The sequence below is a fragment of the Carcharhinus amblyrhynchos genome, chromosome 16, assembly GCF_965287045.1.
Source record: "Carcharhinus amblyrhynchos chromosome 16, sCarAmb.v2.hapA, whole genome shotgun sequence".
Taxonomy (NCBI): domain Eukaryota; kingdom Metazoa; phylum Chordata; class Chondrichthyes; order Carcharhiniformes; family Carcharhinidae; genus Carcharhinus; species Carcharhinus amblyrhynchos.
This window is the reverse complement of record NC_137339.1, coordinates 9,742,666-9,757,938: the sequence shown is the minus strand read 5'-3', so window position 1 is coordinate 9,757,938 and position 15,273 is coordinate 9,742,666.

Here is a 15,273-nt window from a genome sequence, read left to right as displayed (position 1 = left end):
GCCAGAATCGAACCCGTGTACCTGTGGGACGGCAGCGCTAACCCACTGTGCCAATGTTAATGTGTTCCACTGTATACAGCTGATGAGCATTAACAGGGATTCATTTGCACCTCTAGAAATGGAGGGAGATTGAAATAGGGTCGGTTAGGTTAGTTGGTAATGTGTAAATAAAAGCCTATAAAAGTATGTGAAGATTGGTTCCAGTTCTATCCATCACCAGCTGGTTATCTGGAATAGAACACCAGAGAATCTGAGGTACTCCTCCTTAGAATAGAGGAGGTTAGGAGATTTGCTGGACGCATTCAAAATAGAGTAATAGGGAGTATATTTTTCTCTCGATGGGAGGCTTAGTAACTAGAAGGCACAGATTTAAGATCTTTATCAAAAGAGCCAGAGGAAAAATTCTGGAAAGCACTCTCTGAAAGGGTGGTGCAAGCAGATTCAATAAAAACTTTCGTAAGGAACTCGATAAATATTTGAGGGTGAGAAAACTACAGGACTTATGGGAGAAGTCACAGTGCCAAGGACCCGGGTTCGATTCCCGACTTGGGTACCTGTGTGGAGTTTGTACGTTCCCCCCCTATCTGCGTTGGTTTTCTCCGGATGCTCCAGTTTCCTCCCACACCCCAAAGATGTGTGGGTTACATGGATTGGCCGCGCTAAACTGACCCTAGTTGCGGGGGCGCGGATTAGCAGGGTAAACATGTGAGGTTACGAGGATAGGGTCTGGGTGGGATTGTTTCAGTGCAGTCTTGATGGGCTGAATGGCCTCCTTCTGTACTGTAGGGGTTCTATGATTAGCTCTTTATAAGAACTGGCTCTGACGCTGTGGTCAGGATTTTCCAGTCCTGTTCGCACAGGGCAGATTTGGCGACAAGAATGGAAAATATCGCGAGTAGGCAAAAGTCACGTTTCTCAATGACAGAAAGGAAGGAAGCGATCGTCTCCTTCCCCACAACCATCTCCCTACCCACTCCTTGTCTCCAACTGAGGTATTGGTGAAATTAGGGGCTCCTTACCTTTCGCAACCGTAGCTTCCCATTGGTAAGCGTGTTGCCGTGGGCAGGGGCAGCCATTAAACTTCCCGGTCTCTGAAACGCTGAGGTGATGATGGGGCAGGTGAATCAGAGACTGCTCACGAGAAACCAGTGACTGCAACTCTTTTCCCGCTATAGGCCGGAAAGAAACCGCCACTGCCATTGGCAGGTTCAACACCATTTCTCCCAGCAAACACCGGCCTTTGTCGGTATCAGAGGAAATCTCACCCAATGCAGCACGGTGGCACAGTGGTTAGCACCGCTGCCTCACAGAGCCAGGGACCCAGGTTCAATTCCGGGCTTCGCATGGGTTTCTTCTGGGTGCTCCGGTTTCCTCCCACAGTCCAAAGATGTGTGCGGATTAGCTGTGCTAAATTGCCCCTTGTTGTCAGTCGGGGATTAGAACATAGAACATAGAATATAGAACATAACAGCGCAGAACAGGCCCTTCGGCCCACGATGTTGCGCCGACCAGTTAAAAAACAATGACCCACTAACCTAAACCAAACCCTTTCCATCTATAAACCTATCCACGGATCTCTTAAACGCCCCCAAACTAGGCGCATTTACAACTGCAGCAGGCAGGGCATTCCAATCCCTCACCACCCTCTGGGTAAAGAACCTACCCCTGACATCCGACCCCTTAATTTAAAGCTATGCCCCCTCGTGCTAGCTTTCTCCATCCGAGGAAAAAGGCTATCACTGTCCACCCTATCTAAACCTCTAATCATCTTATATGTTTCAATAAGGTCCCCTCGTAGCCGCCTTCTTTCAAACGAAAACAACCTCAAATCCCTCAGTCTCTCCTCATAGGACCTCCCCTCCATACCAGGCAACATCCTGGTAAACCTCCTCTGCACCCTCTCCAAAGCCTCCACATCCTTCCTATAATGTGGGGACCAGAACTGTACACAATACTCCAAGTGCGGCCGCACCAGAGTTGTGTACAGTTGCAACATGACGCTGCGGCTCCTAAATTCAATCCCCCTACCAATAAACGCCAAGACACCGTATGCCTTCCTAACAACCCTATCTACTTGATTCCCAACTTTCAGGGATCTATGTACACATACACCTCGATCCCTCTGTTCGTCCACACTACTCAGAGTCCTACCGTTAGCCCTACACTCTACACATCCGTTACTCCTGCCAAAGTGAATTACCTCACACTGGATTTGCAGGGTAAATGTGCGGGTTCATGGGGAGAGGGCCTGGTTGGGATTGTTGTTGGCGCAGACCTGATGGGCCGAATGGCCTCCTTCTGCGTTGAGCGATTCAATAAAATGCGAGTTGGTTTGTGTTGACTGGTCCTTCCTTATAGTCTGTGCTCCAGCCTGTAAAAATAATGATTAGAAAGGGGAAAAAATTATGTGGAGATGTTTTACCCTTGTGATGCTGAAACATCTAAAATTCAGCCTGTTGTGTCGGGGTTGGGGGGGGTGGGGGTAACAGTGTAACTTTTTGAGATTGTTCCTCACACAAAAGTTTTAGCTCAGGTAATGTGCTCAAGTTGCTGGAGTGTGACATGAACCAATAACCTTCTGACTCTGGGGTAAGAGCATTGCTCAGTTATGATAACATTTCGGTCGATTAAATGGAAATCTCGACAGTGTCCGCAATCAGGAAGGGTACAAACTGAACCCTGAGGTGGCACAGTGGTTAGCACTGCTGCCTCACAGCGCCAGGGTCCTGGGTTTGATTCCCGGCATCGTTCGCTATATGTGTGGACTCTGCGCGTTCTTCCCAAGCCTGTGTGTGTTTACTTCGGGTGCTCCTGTTTCCTCCCACAATCAGAAAGGCGTGCTGGTTAGGTGCACTGGTCATGCTAAATTCTCCCTCGGTGTACCCGAACAGGCATCGGAGCATGGTTAGCACTGCTGCCTCACAGCAGCAGGGACCCGGCTTTGATTCCAGACTTGGGTCACTGTCCGTATGGAGTCTGTACGTTCTCCCCCCATGGGTTTCCACTGGGTGCTTTGGTTTCCTCCCACAGTCCAAAAGACGTGCTGGTTAGGTACACCAGCCATGCTAAATTCTCCCTCAGTGTACCCGAACAGGCACCGGAGTGTGGCAACTAGGGGATTTTCACAACAACTTCATTGCTGTGTTGATGTCAGCCTACTTGTGACACTAATGCGTGAACTAAACTGAGCTACTTACACCTTTACCATTTTATGCTAATTTCTACTCACTGACATTCAGAATAATGTTCCCTTGTACTTCTTGTAAAGAACTCCATGTGGTTACACAATAAATGACGTGGCTTGGAGGTGAAACCTGAGCCTACCAAACAACAGGATATGTATTCAGTTACGTGATAAGTAATCTCTACCTTAAGGAATGAATGCGAGTCTCAGGGTGAATGATATCTACTCTACAGAATGCATTGATTGTCAAACACTTATATGCCAGGAAGCCTGTCATTGCACCAAATAAATAAAACACTTTTGCTTGGGGAGCAGGTTTGCCGTTCCAAAAATGCAATCAGTCGAAATGGTAGTAAGCAATTCTTCCTTTAGATGAATAACTGGAACCCCATTCAATTCGATGGTAAGCAGCACTCACCCTGCTGCTTAAATGAGTTTACGGAAAAGGAGATAAGAAGTTTTCAGGATTATGGGAAAAGGTTGGATGAATGGGAATGATGAATTGATCTTGCAGACAGCCAGTGCAGAATGAACGGGATGCGCACGGGGCAGGGGGAGGCGGGGCAGGGGGATATAGTAGAGCAATGAAATGATTTGCCCACAATAATCAGTTATTTTTGAGCCCAGACTTGACACTTTTTAAGTTTATTTATTAGTGTCACAAGTAGGCTTATATTAACACTGCAATGAAGTTACTGTGAAAATCCCTTTGGCACCACGCTCTGGTTTAATAAAGAAACATCATTACTCCAAACGTGGGGCCTCACCCTGGGCCACTCCAGGCTACCCACAATTCTACTTGGTCTCTTATCTATAGTGAATCAGCTGGTCAGCTGACTATTACATCACTCTGTGATTGGTTCCATGGTTTACTGAGTCAGCTGACTCTTGCATCTTGTTCTCATTGGTCACATTACAACCTGTACAAAGTTGTCACTGGTTACGTTCTAACAATAACGGCCGCGACTTCCCTTCACTTGATTCTCCTGCCCTCACTGAGAACAGGGAAGACAACTAATCAGGTTCTACATGGGAGGATCGGCCCCAGGATTTTTTTTTTCTGCTTATTTTCCTGCAATTACTTTGTCAATACTTGCCCGTCCGGTATAGAATCATAGATAGAACCATAGAGCCCTACAGTGCAGAAAGAGGCCCTTCGGCCCATCGAGTCTGCACCAAATACAATCCCACCCAGGCCCTACCCCCATATCCCTACATGTTATACCCACCAATCCCTCTAACCTACGCATCCCTGGACACTCAGGGGAAATTTCATAGCACGGCCAATCAACCTAACCCGCACATCTTTGGACTGAGATCTTTGTACCTTTCCATCAGCGCTGCTTCAAAAAAAATTGGGAGGTTAATCATTTTAGCAAAAACTGCAGAGACTTCAACTGAGATTGACAAATGTTCTGTTGTTTAATTTTTTCTTATCAGCTAATTAAATCACAGGACAAACTGGTTAGGATAAATCTCTGAGATTGACAATGTAAGGGAGACAATTGTGCAAACGTTACTTTTACAAGGACAGTAGTAATGTTACTGCGTTGGTAATTCAGAGGCATGGACTAATGCTCTGGAGACACGAACAGTGAAAGGCTTTGTTCCCCTACCTAGGGAAAGATAGGCTGGGTGGGATTTTTACAGCCTTGCTTATCCCGAAACTGTAAAATCTCCCCCGAGGTCAACGGACCTTCCCCTTGCCCGCTCCGATTATCACTGGACTAGCAATCCAGAGACCCAGGGTAATTTTCTGAGGACCCAGGTTCGAATCCCGCCAAGGCAGATGGTGAAATTTGAATTCAATAAAAATCGTGAATTAAGAATCTGCTGATGACCATGAAACCGCTGTCGAGTGTTGGTCTCGGGTAAGGAGGGATTATCTTCTGGGGAGAGGTTGAGTAAGCTGGGCCTGTACTCATAGAATCCCCACAGTGCAGAAGAGGCCATTCGGCCCATCGAGTCTGCACCACTCTCTGACAGACTATCTTGCCCAGGCCCTCTCACCCATCCTATCCCCGTAACTCCACATAGTTCCCATGGCTAATCCCCCTAACCTACACATTTTGGGACAATTTAGCATGGCCAATCTGCCTAACCCGCACATCATTTGTGTTTAGCAGAGTGAGAGGTGACCTTGCTGAGACATGTAGGATTCCCAGGGGGCTTGACAGGGTAGATGCTGAGAGGTTGTTTCCCATTGTGGGAGACTCTAAGAGCAGAGGGCATAATCTCAGTGTAAGGGAACTGCCCATTTAAGACAGAGATGAGGAGGAATTTCTTGTCTCAGACGATAGTGAATCTGTGGAACTCTTTACCACAGAGGCTGGGTTGTTAAGTATGCTGAAAACTGAGAGAGACTGATTTTTAATTGGTCAGGGAATCAGGAGTTATGGAGGAAAGTGGAATTGGACCCGGGGACCTGGGTTCAATCCTGGCTTGGGTCACTGTCTGTGTAGAGTTTGCACATTGTCCCCGTGTCTGCGTGGGTTTCCTCCAGGTGCTCCGGTTTCCTCCCACAGTCCAAAGATGCGCGGTTTGGCCATGCCAAATTGCCCCTTAGTATCAGGGGGATTAGGAGGATAAAAATGGGGTGAGGGGACGGGACCTGGGTGGGATTGTTGTCAGTGCAGGCTTGATGGGCTGAATGGCCTCCTTCTTCTCATTGAATGGCAGATCAGACTCAACGGTCGATTGGCCTCGTTCTGCTCCTACATCTTCTGGTCTTAGTTCACTTCCCAGAGTGACAGCTGGGGTTATTTTAAAAAAAGTTAATAAAATACGGAATAGAATTTATGATGATCATGAAGCTGCCATATTTGTTGTAAAAATAAAACCCATCTGGTCCACAAATGTCCTTCAGGGAAGGAAATCTGCTGTCCCTACCTGGTTGGGGCTACGTTCAATTCTAGATCCACTGCAAAGTTTAACTTTTTAGCTCTCTGAAGTAGTGTAGCAAGCAACTCTGTTGTATTATAACTGCTTGAGGGAAGAGAGCACTGTGTACCTACACCAAATGGACTACAGTGATTCAAAGGAGATTTGGTTTGAGTTGATTTGATTTCCTATTGTCACATGTTTTGCATGTAAGTATTGTTTCTTGCGAGCTATACAGACAAAGCATACCATTCATAAAGAAGGAAAGGAGAGAGTGCAGAATGTAGTGTTACAGTCATAGCTAGAGAAAGATCAACTTAAAGTGGGGTAGGTCCATTCAAAAGTCTGATGGCAGCAAGGAAGAAGCTGTTCTTGAGTCAGTTAGTACGTGACCTCAGACTTTTGTATCTTTTCTCCAATGGAAAAAGGTGGAAGAGAGAATGTCCGGGGCGTGTGGGGTCCTTAGTTATGCTGTCTGCTTTTCCGAGGCAGTGGGAAATGTAGACAGAGTCAATGGATGGGAGACTGGTTTGCGTGATGGATTGGGCTACATTCACAACCCTTTTGTAGTTCCTTGCAGCCTTGGGCAGAGCAGGACCCCACACCAAGCTGTGATACAACCAGAAAGAATGCTTTCTATGGTGCATCTCTAAAAGTTGGTGAGTGTTGTAGGTGACTCAAGGGCAATTAGAGATGGGCATTTAATGTCCTTGTCAGCAACCTTCATGTCTCAAGAAAAAATATTCATAACATGATAAAATGATAAAACAAGACCCTAACGGCTGCGATTGAGATTGTCCCATATGCATTCATTCACAGACAGCAAGAACAAGGCCAATCCATACAAATCTTCAGATGTAATTTACTGGAGTTGTTGCAAAGTTTCGGAATCCAATGAAATATTAAATGCAGTCGTGACAATTGAACAATTCAGCTTCCTGAAATAAGCCTTTGGTGGTGAGTCAGTGACAGAGCGATCAAAATACAGCAGGGATGCACAAACGCAATCTCTTGACAACGTAACCAGTAATTCTGGCTGACATATCGAAACAATACCACATCAGAGAAACAGGAAGTTAATGATTTGAGGCAAGGAACTGGAAAACACAGGTCGGAATTTTCCAGCCCTGCCGCCAAGGGGGATGGGGGGGTGGGGCGCACAGCGAAAGGTGGGGTCGACCAGCCCGGGGCAGCACAGTGGCACAATGGTTAACACTGCTGCCACACATAGTCAGGGACCCGGGTTCGATTCCCAGCTTGGATCACTGTCTATGTGGAGGTTGTACATTCTCCCTGTGTCTGCGTGGGTTTCCTCCGGGTGCTCCAGTTTCCTCCCACAGTCTGTAAGATGTGCTGATTAGATGGATTAGCTATGTTAAATTGTCCCTTAGTGCCAAATTAAAAAGTAAAGTACATTTATTAATCACAATTAGGCTTACATTGACACTGTAATAAAGTTAGTGTAGAAGTCCCCTAGTCACCACACTCCAGCACCTGTTCGGATACGCTGAGGGAGAATTTAGTGTGGCCATTGCACCTAAACAGCACATCTTTTGGACTGTGGGAGAAAACCGGAGCTCCCAGAGGAAACCCACCCAGACACGGGGAGAATGTGCAAACTCCACACAGACAGTGACCCAAGCTGGGAATCAAACCTAGGTCCCTGTCGCTGTGAGGCAGCAATGCTAACCACTGTGCCACCGTGCTGCCCACTTGTGACACTAATAAATAAACTTCTCCAGAATACGATAAATGCAAAGTGATGTTTACCTTGGCGAGCTTCCTCGAGAAGTTTGGTCACAGACCACCAAGTTGGTGTTAATATTTACCTATCTTCTCCCCATGCAGGGTTGGCAGCTGACCTTTGACATGGGTGACCCTTGACCCCAAATAGGGGAAAGCCTAGTTTGCTGCACCGAAGCTAAAAAATGGGGGTGGGAGTCGTTTTATTTTGCTCCCTGGACCTGGCCTCAGTAACTTCAAGAACACATGATGGGTAGGACAAGCCTTGATTCCAAAAGGATCATAGGAATCGCTCCTCATTTGAGAGAGAGCTTGAGGGACACCATTCTGCAAACATGGAACAAGGGGGCAGACTTCCATGAACAGCTAACACGTGGATCGAACCTACACCACTGGCTTTATTCTGCATTGCACTCTTGCCCTCACCCATAATGTCTTGGCAATAAAACATTCATTTCAACCAAAATGGGGAGAGGGCACCTTTAAATGACAGTTGAGGTTGTTGATAGAGAACTATTGTCCTAGATATCCCATCCCAATAGTTCAACAAAAAAAAAAGCTGGTTCCTATAAGGAAAGCCAATGTGCATCACCAGACAACCTGCGTTTGTGCGGAGTCTGCACGATCTTCCCATGTCTGCATGGGTTTCCTGCATCCGAAAGACACCACAGTGCATTGGCCGTGCTAAATTTTCTCTCAGTGTACCCGAACAGGCACCAGAGTGTGGCAACTGGGAGATTTTCACAGTAATTTCATTGCAGTGTTAATGTAAGCCTACTTGTGACATTAATAAACAAACTTAAACAACCATCCAGGCCACGCTGGAATTCTCCGCTCTCGCACAACCCCACTGCCACTGTCAGTGAGAATAGAGAATTTGGCACTCAGCTAAATCTCCGTTCACAGCAGCAGGACTGGATAATCCCAGCCACGGGTGAGGTTGGAGGATTCCAGCTCATGTAAACAAAACTATACCTCCATGCCCATCTTAAGAATGCGGAGGCTGAGTGGCTTTTGAATGGACTCTCTTTGCACTAAGTTGATCTTTCTCTACACCCTAGCTATGACTGTAACACTACATTCTGGACTCTCCCATTTCCTTCTCTATGAACGGTATGCTTTGTCTGTATAGTGCACAAGGAACAATACTTTTCACTGTATGTTAATACATACGACGATAATAAATCAAATCTTCCGTCAGGAATAAGATACAAAAGTCTGAGGTCATGTACAAACCGACTGAAGGACAGCTTCTTCCCTGCTGCCATCAGACTTTTGAATAGACCTACCTTGCATTAAGTTGATCTTTCTCTACACCCTAGCTATGACTGTAATACTACATTCTGCACTCTCTCCTTTCCTTCTCTATGAAAAGTATGCTTTGTCTGTATAGCGTGCAAGAAACAATACTTGTAACTGCATACTGATCATGCAACAATAATAAATCAAATCAAATCAAATCCATTCTGATCTCTCATCTACAGTTACCAACTTGGTAAAGATTTAACGCTTCCTCTTTGTTTCATTTTTAATTCTGGTCTTCAAAATATTAAATATTTCTCTTGTAGAAAGCAAAAATAAAAGAGAAAAAAAGCGCTGAGTGATGTGAGACTTATTTCTAAACGTTCCACTAGTTCTGCCAGTCTGTGGACTAGAATAGTGCTATTAAACCCTTCAGCTCACAAACCTTGTCAATAGGATACGCTCCAAGTGTCAATCTCAGACCAACCCAATTACAAGATCAGAAAACTGTTTGGAAAGCAGCAGAAATCTGTAGAAATAAATAGTCAGAAGCGCAGAGAGAGGGAGGGGAATGGAAGGTGAGGGAGGGAAATGAAAGATAACAAGAGAGGGATTACAATGCAAATTTTACAACCTCGTTGTTTTAGGGGCAGCACAGTGGCACACTGGTTGGCACCACTGCCTCACAGTACCTGGGTTCAATTCCAGCCTCAGGTCACTGTCTGTGTGGAGTCTGCACATTCTCCCCATGTCTGTGTGGGTTTCCTCCAGGTGTTCCAATTTTCTCTCACAATTCAAAGATCTGCAGGATAGGTCAATTGGCCATGCTAAATTGACCCTTAGTGTCTGGGGAACTAGCAGGGTAAATGCATGGGGTTACGGGGATAGGCTCGGGGTGGGATTGTTGTTGGCATAGGTTCAATGGGCTGAATGGCCTCCTTTTGCAGTGCAGGGATTCTATGATTCTATCATCAATGGAGATCATTGACTTCAAATAGAGAGAAAAATAAGATGAGTGTAAAACTGCCATTATATCCAATCCTGTTAGTGTAGAAAAAGGCCATTTGGCCCATCAAGTCTGTGCTGCCTCTGAAAGAGCATTTTACCCAGGCCTACCACCCCCTCCCCTAAGTCCCCGTGAATTTACCATGGTTAATCCCCCTAATTTATTCATCTTTGGACACTGAGGGGCAATTAACCGTGGCCAGTCCACCCACACTGCCTATCTTTGGAGTGCGGGAGGAAAACATAACACCCGGAGGAAACCCACGCAGGCACTGGGAGAACGTGCAAACTCCACACAGACGGACACCCAAGGCCAGAATCGAACCCTGCCACTGTGAGGCAGCTGTGCTAAACACTGTGCCACATGCTGCCTCTCAAGACTGGATTAGTGAATTAAAATTGCCCCATTGGATGGGATGAAAACTCAGCATTCCACCTGACCCCGTTGGATTTCCCCCAGAGAATTGGAGAGAGATAAAGGAGGGCAGAGAAGGGCAAGATTATCAGATGCAGAGATACACAGCAGAAGGATTGAAGATGGATTATAAGAAAGAGATAAAGAGGGAGAAACTAACCAAAAGGCCAGTTTCATTAGCAGTTAGAGAGCGAGAGAAGGAGCTGAACAAAGGGGGGTAAACAGAGGTAAAGAGATGGGGGAAAAGCTCAGGAAGTGGGCAAAGCCTCTCTAAGTAAGAATGGAGAAAGAAGAGATTGAGAAAGAGACAAAGATGGAAAGGGAGAAATAAGAGATCAGAATAGATGGCAGCTTGAGACAGGATGTTGGTATGCCGGCGTTGAACTGGGGCAAACACAGGCAAAGAGATTAGGGAAGCAAATTAAAGAGGGATAAAATGCCAACAAAGGAGAGGATGGAGTGAGTTTTCTCATTCCGACCGCCATGGGAATGTAGCAGACGGTTGAGGGGGGTGGGGTTGCACGCTGAGAATCATGGAAAGGTCCATTGACCTCAGGTGGGATTTTTTTGGTTTGGGGATCAGCATGGCTGGAAAAACCCCGCCCAAAAGAGTGGGAAAATATGACTGAAGCAGAGATTCATAGTGTTAAAGCAAAGAAAGACAAATTTGATAGTGAGGGAGACAGAAACAGAGTGAGAGAGAGATAGAGACAGAAGTCCAGGAAAAAAAACAAACAGACAGAATTATAGTAATTTAAAGAATGTTTAATAGCTATAAACTATCCCACTTTAGTTTTAGAAAAAGGGTGGTAAATATTATGCATGTGGTGCATCCACAGAAGGGGACATCCATTCTAAATTCTGTTATTTTTCTGTTACATTCGCCACACATGGCTGATGTTCATGCTTCATTGGGCCTTGTGCATGTACATTCTGAGCTTTTGCTGTGGGTTTCCTAATTAGCTGCAAGATTCAAGTGGAATTAATATTGTTTCAAATTCAGCACCCAGACTAATCCACTCGAGTCAACATATGGTTATAAAGAGGCCACCTCAAGGCTAAGACATCAGTCCTGATTTTAACTGGGTCAAGGGATGAGTGTGAGTTTGTGCCAGGCTCTCTCTGATTACCAGAGTGTGACCCAGGCCATTTCAACTCCTGAGTATCTTCTGGGTAAGTTAGCTTACAGTCCTGCCTGAACCCCTCTCACGCTTGGCCCTATGACACAGTGGTTAGCACTGCTGTCTCACAGCATCAGGGACCTGGGTTCAATTCCAGTTCTCCCAGTGTCTGTGTGGGTTTCCTCCCACAGTCCAAAGATGCACAGGTTAGGTTGATTGGCCACGATAAGTTGACCCTAGTGTCAGGGAATTAGCAGGGTAAATATGTGGCGATACAGGAATAGAGACTGGGTGGGATTGTGGTGGGTGCAGACTTGATGGGCTGAATGGCCTCCTTCTGCACTGAAGGGTTCATTTGTATTGTACTGAACCCAGGCTCAATATCTAACTGGCAGGAGCAGACAAGCATGAGAGCTGGTCGCCAGTTCAAACCTTTGGGAACATCTCCCGGAAAAGCAGAGCCTGTCTTGGGGGCTGGAGGGACCCGAGGGAGTGGGTGAGGGCATGAGGTGGCATGGATGGGGGCATGAGGTTGAAGGCGATGTGAGGCATGAGAACTGGGGGGGGTCACTGCCAGTTATCTTCATTGGGACACAGTCCAACAAAGGGCCTTTTGAACAGCTCGCCTCAGCGCTCGGCTGCTCTCTGACTGTTCCCACACCCCTTTCCTGTGAGCCCGGCCCCCAGTTTGCACCCCCTCCACCCCCCCACCCCCCCATAATGAAAATCCCACCTTGACGTTTACTCTTTCCCAAGGGTTGGACCATGGATTTTTACAAGTCCCCGAAACCAACCCGAGATGGAAAGCTAGGCCTCAATGTAATCATCGTTAACATCATGGTCTTGTTAGCATAACCATGAAGCTGTTACTCTCCAATAAATAGTAGTTAAGTAGACCTCCTACCTACAACGATTCAAAATGGCTGCAGAAGACAGTGACGCCTGTTGCAACTGCACCGGACGTCTCGACAAGGGAAAGAACCACTTTCTCCATGGGCGCCCTTTCCATTATTCACAGAGGTGAGGGTTTCTGCCACAGTTTTGTTGCCAGCCAGTTTCTGCGTCACAGGTAAAACACAGTGGGTTACAAGCATCACAAAAATTAGTGCCCCATGAGGCATTTTTCAAACTTACATTGAAGCGCTTGTCACAGCGGTTGACAAAATTGCCTGAGCATCTATCACTGGTGAGACTGAAAAAGTTTTGGAACCACATCAAATCGATTGCTTGTCAATTTTCACACAGACAAAAATACACCTGCAAGGAGGCGTAAGATTAATTGGCAAAAAAAGGGGATCCACTTTTAATTAAATCAAGACTTTGGCCATCTATTTAAATAGAACATAGAACACTACAGCACAAACAGGCCCTTCGGCCCACAAGTTACAGCCTCAAGATAAGGTGGGGGGGGCGGCAGTTTAGAACGGAGTTGAGGAGGAACTTCTTCACTCAAAGGGTGGTGAATCTTTGGAATTCTCTGCCCGTTGAAGTGGTGGAGGCTACCTCGCTATGTATATTTAAGATGCGGGTAGATAGGCTTTTGGTAGGCAAGGGGATTAAGGGTTATGGGGAGAAAGCAGGAAAGTGGAACTAAGCCACTTCAGATCAGCCATGATCTTATTGAATGGCAGGGCAGGCTCGAAGGGCTAGATGGCCTACTCCTGCTCCGATTTCTTATGTTCTTATTTCTGATGTTCTTACGATCATATCCCTACCTACCAGGCCTATCTATAGCCCTCAATCCCATTAAAACCCATGTACTCATCCAGAAGTCTCTTTAAAGACCCCAACGAGTTGGCCTCTACCACCACCGATGGCAGCCGATTCCACTCACTCACCACCCTCTGAGTGAAAAACTTACCCCTGACATCTCCGTACCTGCTCCCCAGCACCTTAAACCTGTGTCCTCTTGTAGCGACCATTTCAGCCCTGGGAAATAGCCTCTGAGAATCCACCCTATCTATACCTCTCAACATCTTATACACCTCTATCAGGTCGCCTCTCATCCTTCGTCTCTCCAGGGAGAAAAGACCGAGCTCCCTCAATCTATCCTCATAAGGCATGCCACCCAATCCAGGTAATGTCCTTGTAAATCTTTTAGCTTTGATGGAAGCTGACATCCATTGTCAAAGCATCCCACCCAGGCCCTATCTCAGTAACCCCACGTACTTACCCCGCTAATCCCTACATCTTAGGACACTAAGGGGCAATGTAGCATGACCAATCCACTTAACCTGCACATGTTTGGACTGTGGGGGGAGACCAGGGGAAACTCCCGCAGACACGGGGGGTAATGTGCAAGCTCCATATAAATAGTGATGCAAGCCAGGAATCGAACCCAGCTCTCTGGCACCGTGAGGCAGTGGTGTTAGCCTCTGTGCCACTGTGCTGCCCTAGACGCCTGGGAGCCATTGAAGACAGCAAGAGAAATCTGACTGAAATACTTGTTAGTCTTCAGGATGTAATGCTGAGGGCACCCTCAGTCTGCGAGGAGAATTACAGGGGACCATATTCAAATAGTTTTGTTCTGAAAGTGGAAGGGGTAGGGCAAAGTTACCAACTACAAGGTGTAAGATGTGCGTGAGAGTCACTTGCGGAATCTCACTTAGGTTCAGGGGTGTACAATGCCAAGTAATGTATGAAAATAACAATTTTACTGAATATTAAACAAAAAATCATAACGATATCACAACTTTGATTGATAACATGAAAAGGAAAAAGAAAACACTTTGGCTGGAATTCTCCGGCCGTTCACTTTCCACTGCCGCTGCCAGCGAGGATGGAGAATTTGGCGCTCAGCCAAATCTCTGTTCACTGCAGTGGGACTGGAGAATCCCGCCCAACTATATTGGTAGAATCTCTACTCACATACTACATACATAGATATATATATACTATATTACAAACTGGTCTGTTCATGGGAGCATCAACATCTAGAAGTCCCCTTCTGCAATGACTCCAATCAGGCCATTGAGATTGGCCTATTGGAGTATGAAATCCCTGATTAAGAATCCAATTGATGGGCCAATCAGGGAGTCTTTGCCTTGAACTTAACTGGGGGAGTGTCAGTTCCTCTGACACACCCGAGGGTAGACTGCTGACTGATAGCATTCTGTGTACGGCTGGTAGAGTTTGTAAATGAAGGGATTCTGGTGAAGGGGCTTTTTCCTCCGAAGACTTATTACACCCTCTAAATCATCACCATCCTAACTTGAAAATCTATTGTGCAATTGCTTCACTGTCACTCGGTTAAAATGTGGGAACTTCCTCCCTGACAGCACTGTGGGTGTACCTACACCACATGGACTGCGACAGTTCAAGGAGGCAGCTCACCACCACCTTCTCAAAGGACAAAGGACAGTACAGCACAGGAACAGGCCCTTCGGCCCTCCAAGTCTGTGCCAGCCCAGATGCCTCTCTAGTCGAATATTTTCTTCCCTCTATGTGGTCCATATCCCTCTTTTCGCTGCCTGTTCATGTATCTACCCAGATGCCTCTTGAATGTTGTTACAGAATCTACTTCCATCATCACCTCTGGCAGTGAGTTGCGGGCATTCACCACCCTCTGTGTGAAAAACTTGCCCCGTACATTTCTTTTAAACCTTACCCCTCTCATTCTCAATCTATGCCCCTGAGTAATTGACCCTTTGACCCTGGGAAAAAGACTCTGACTATCCACTCTG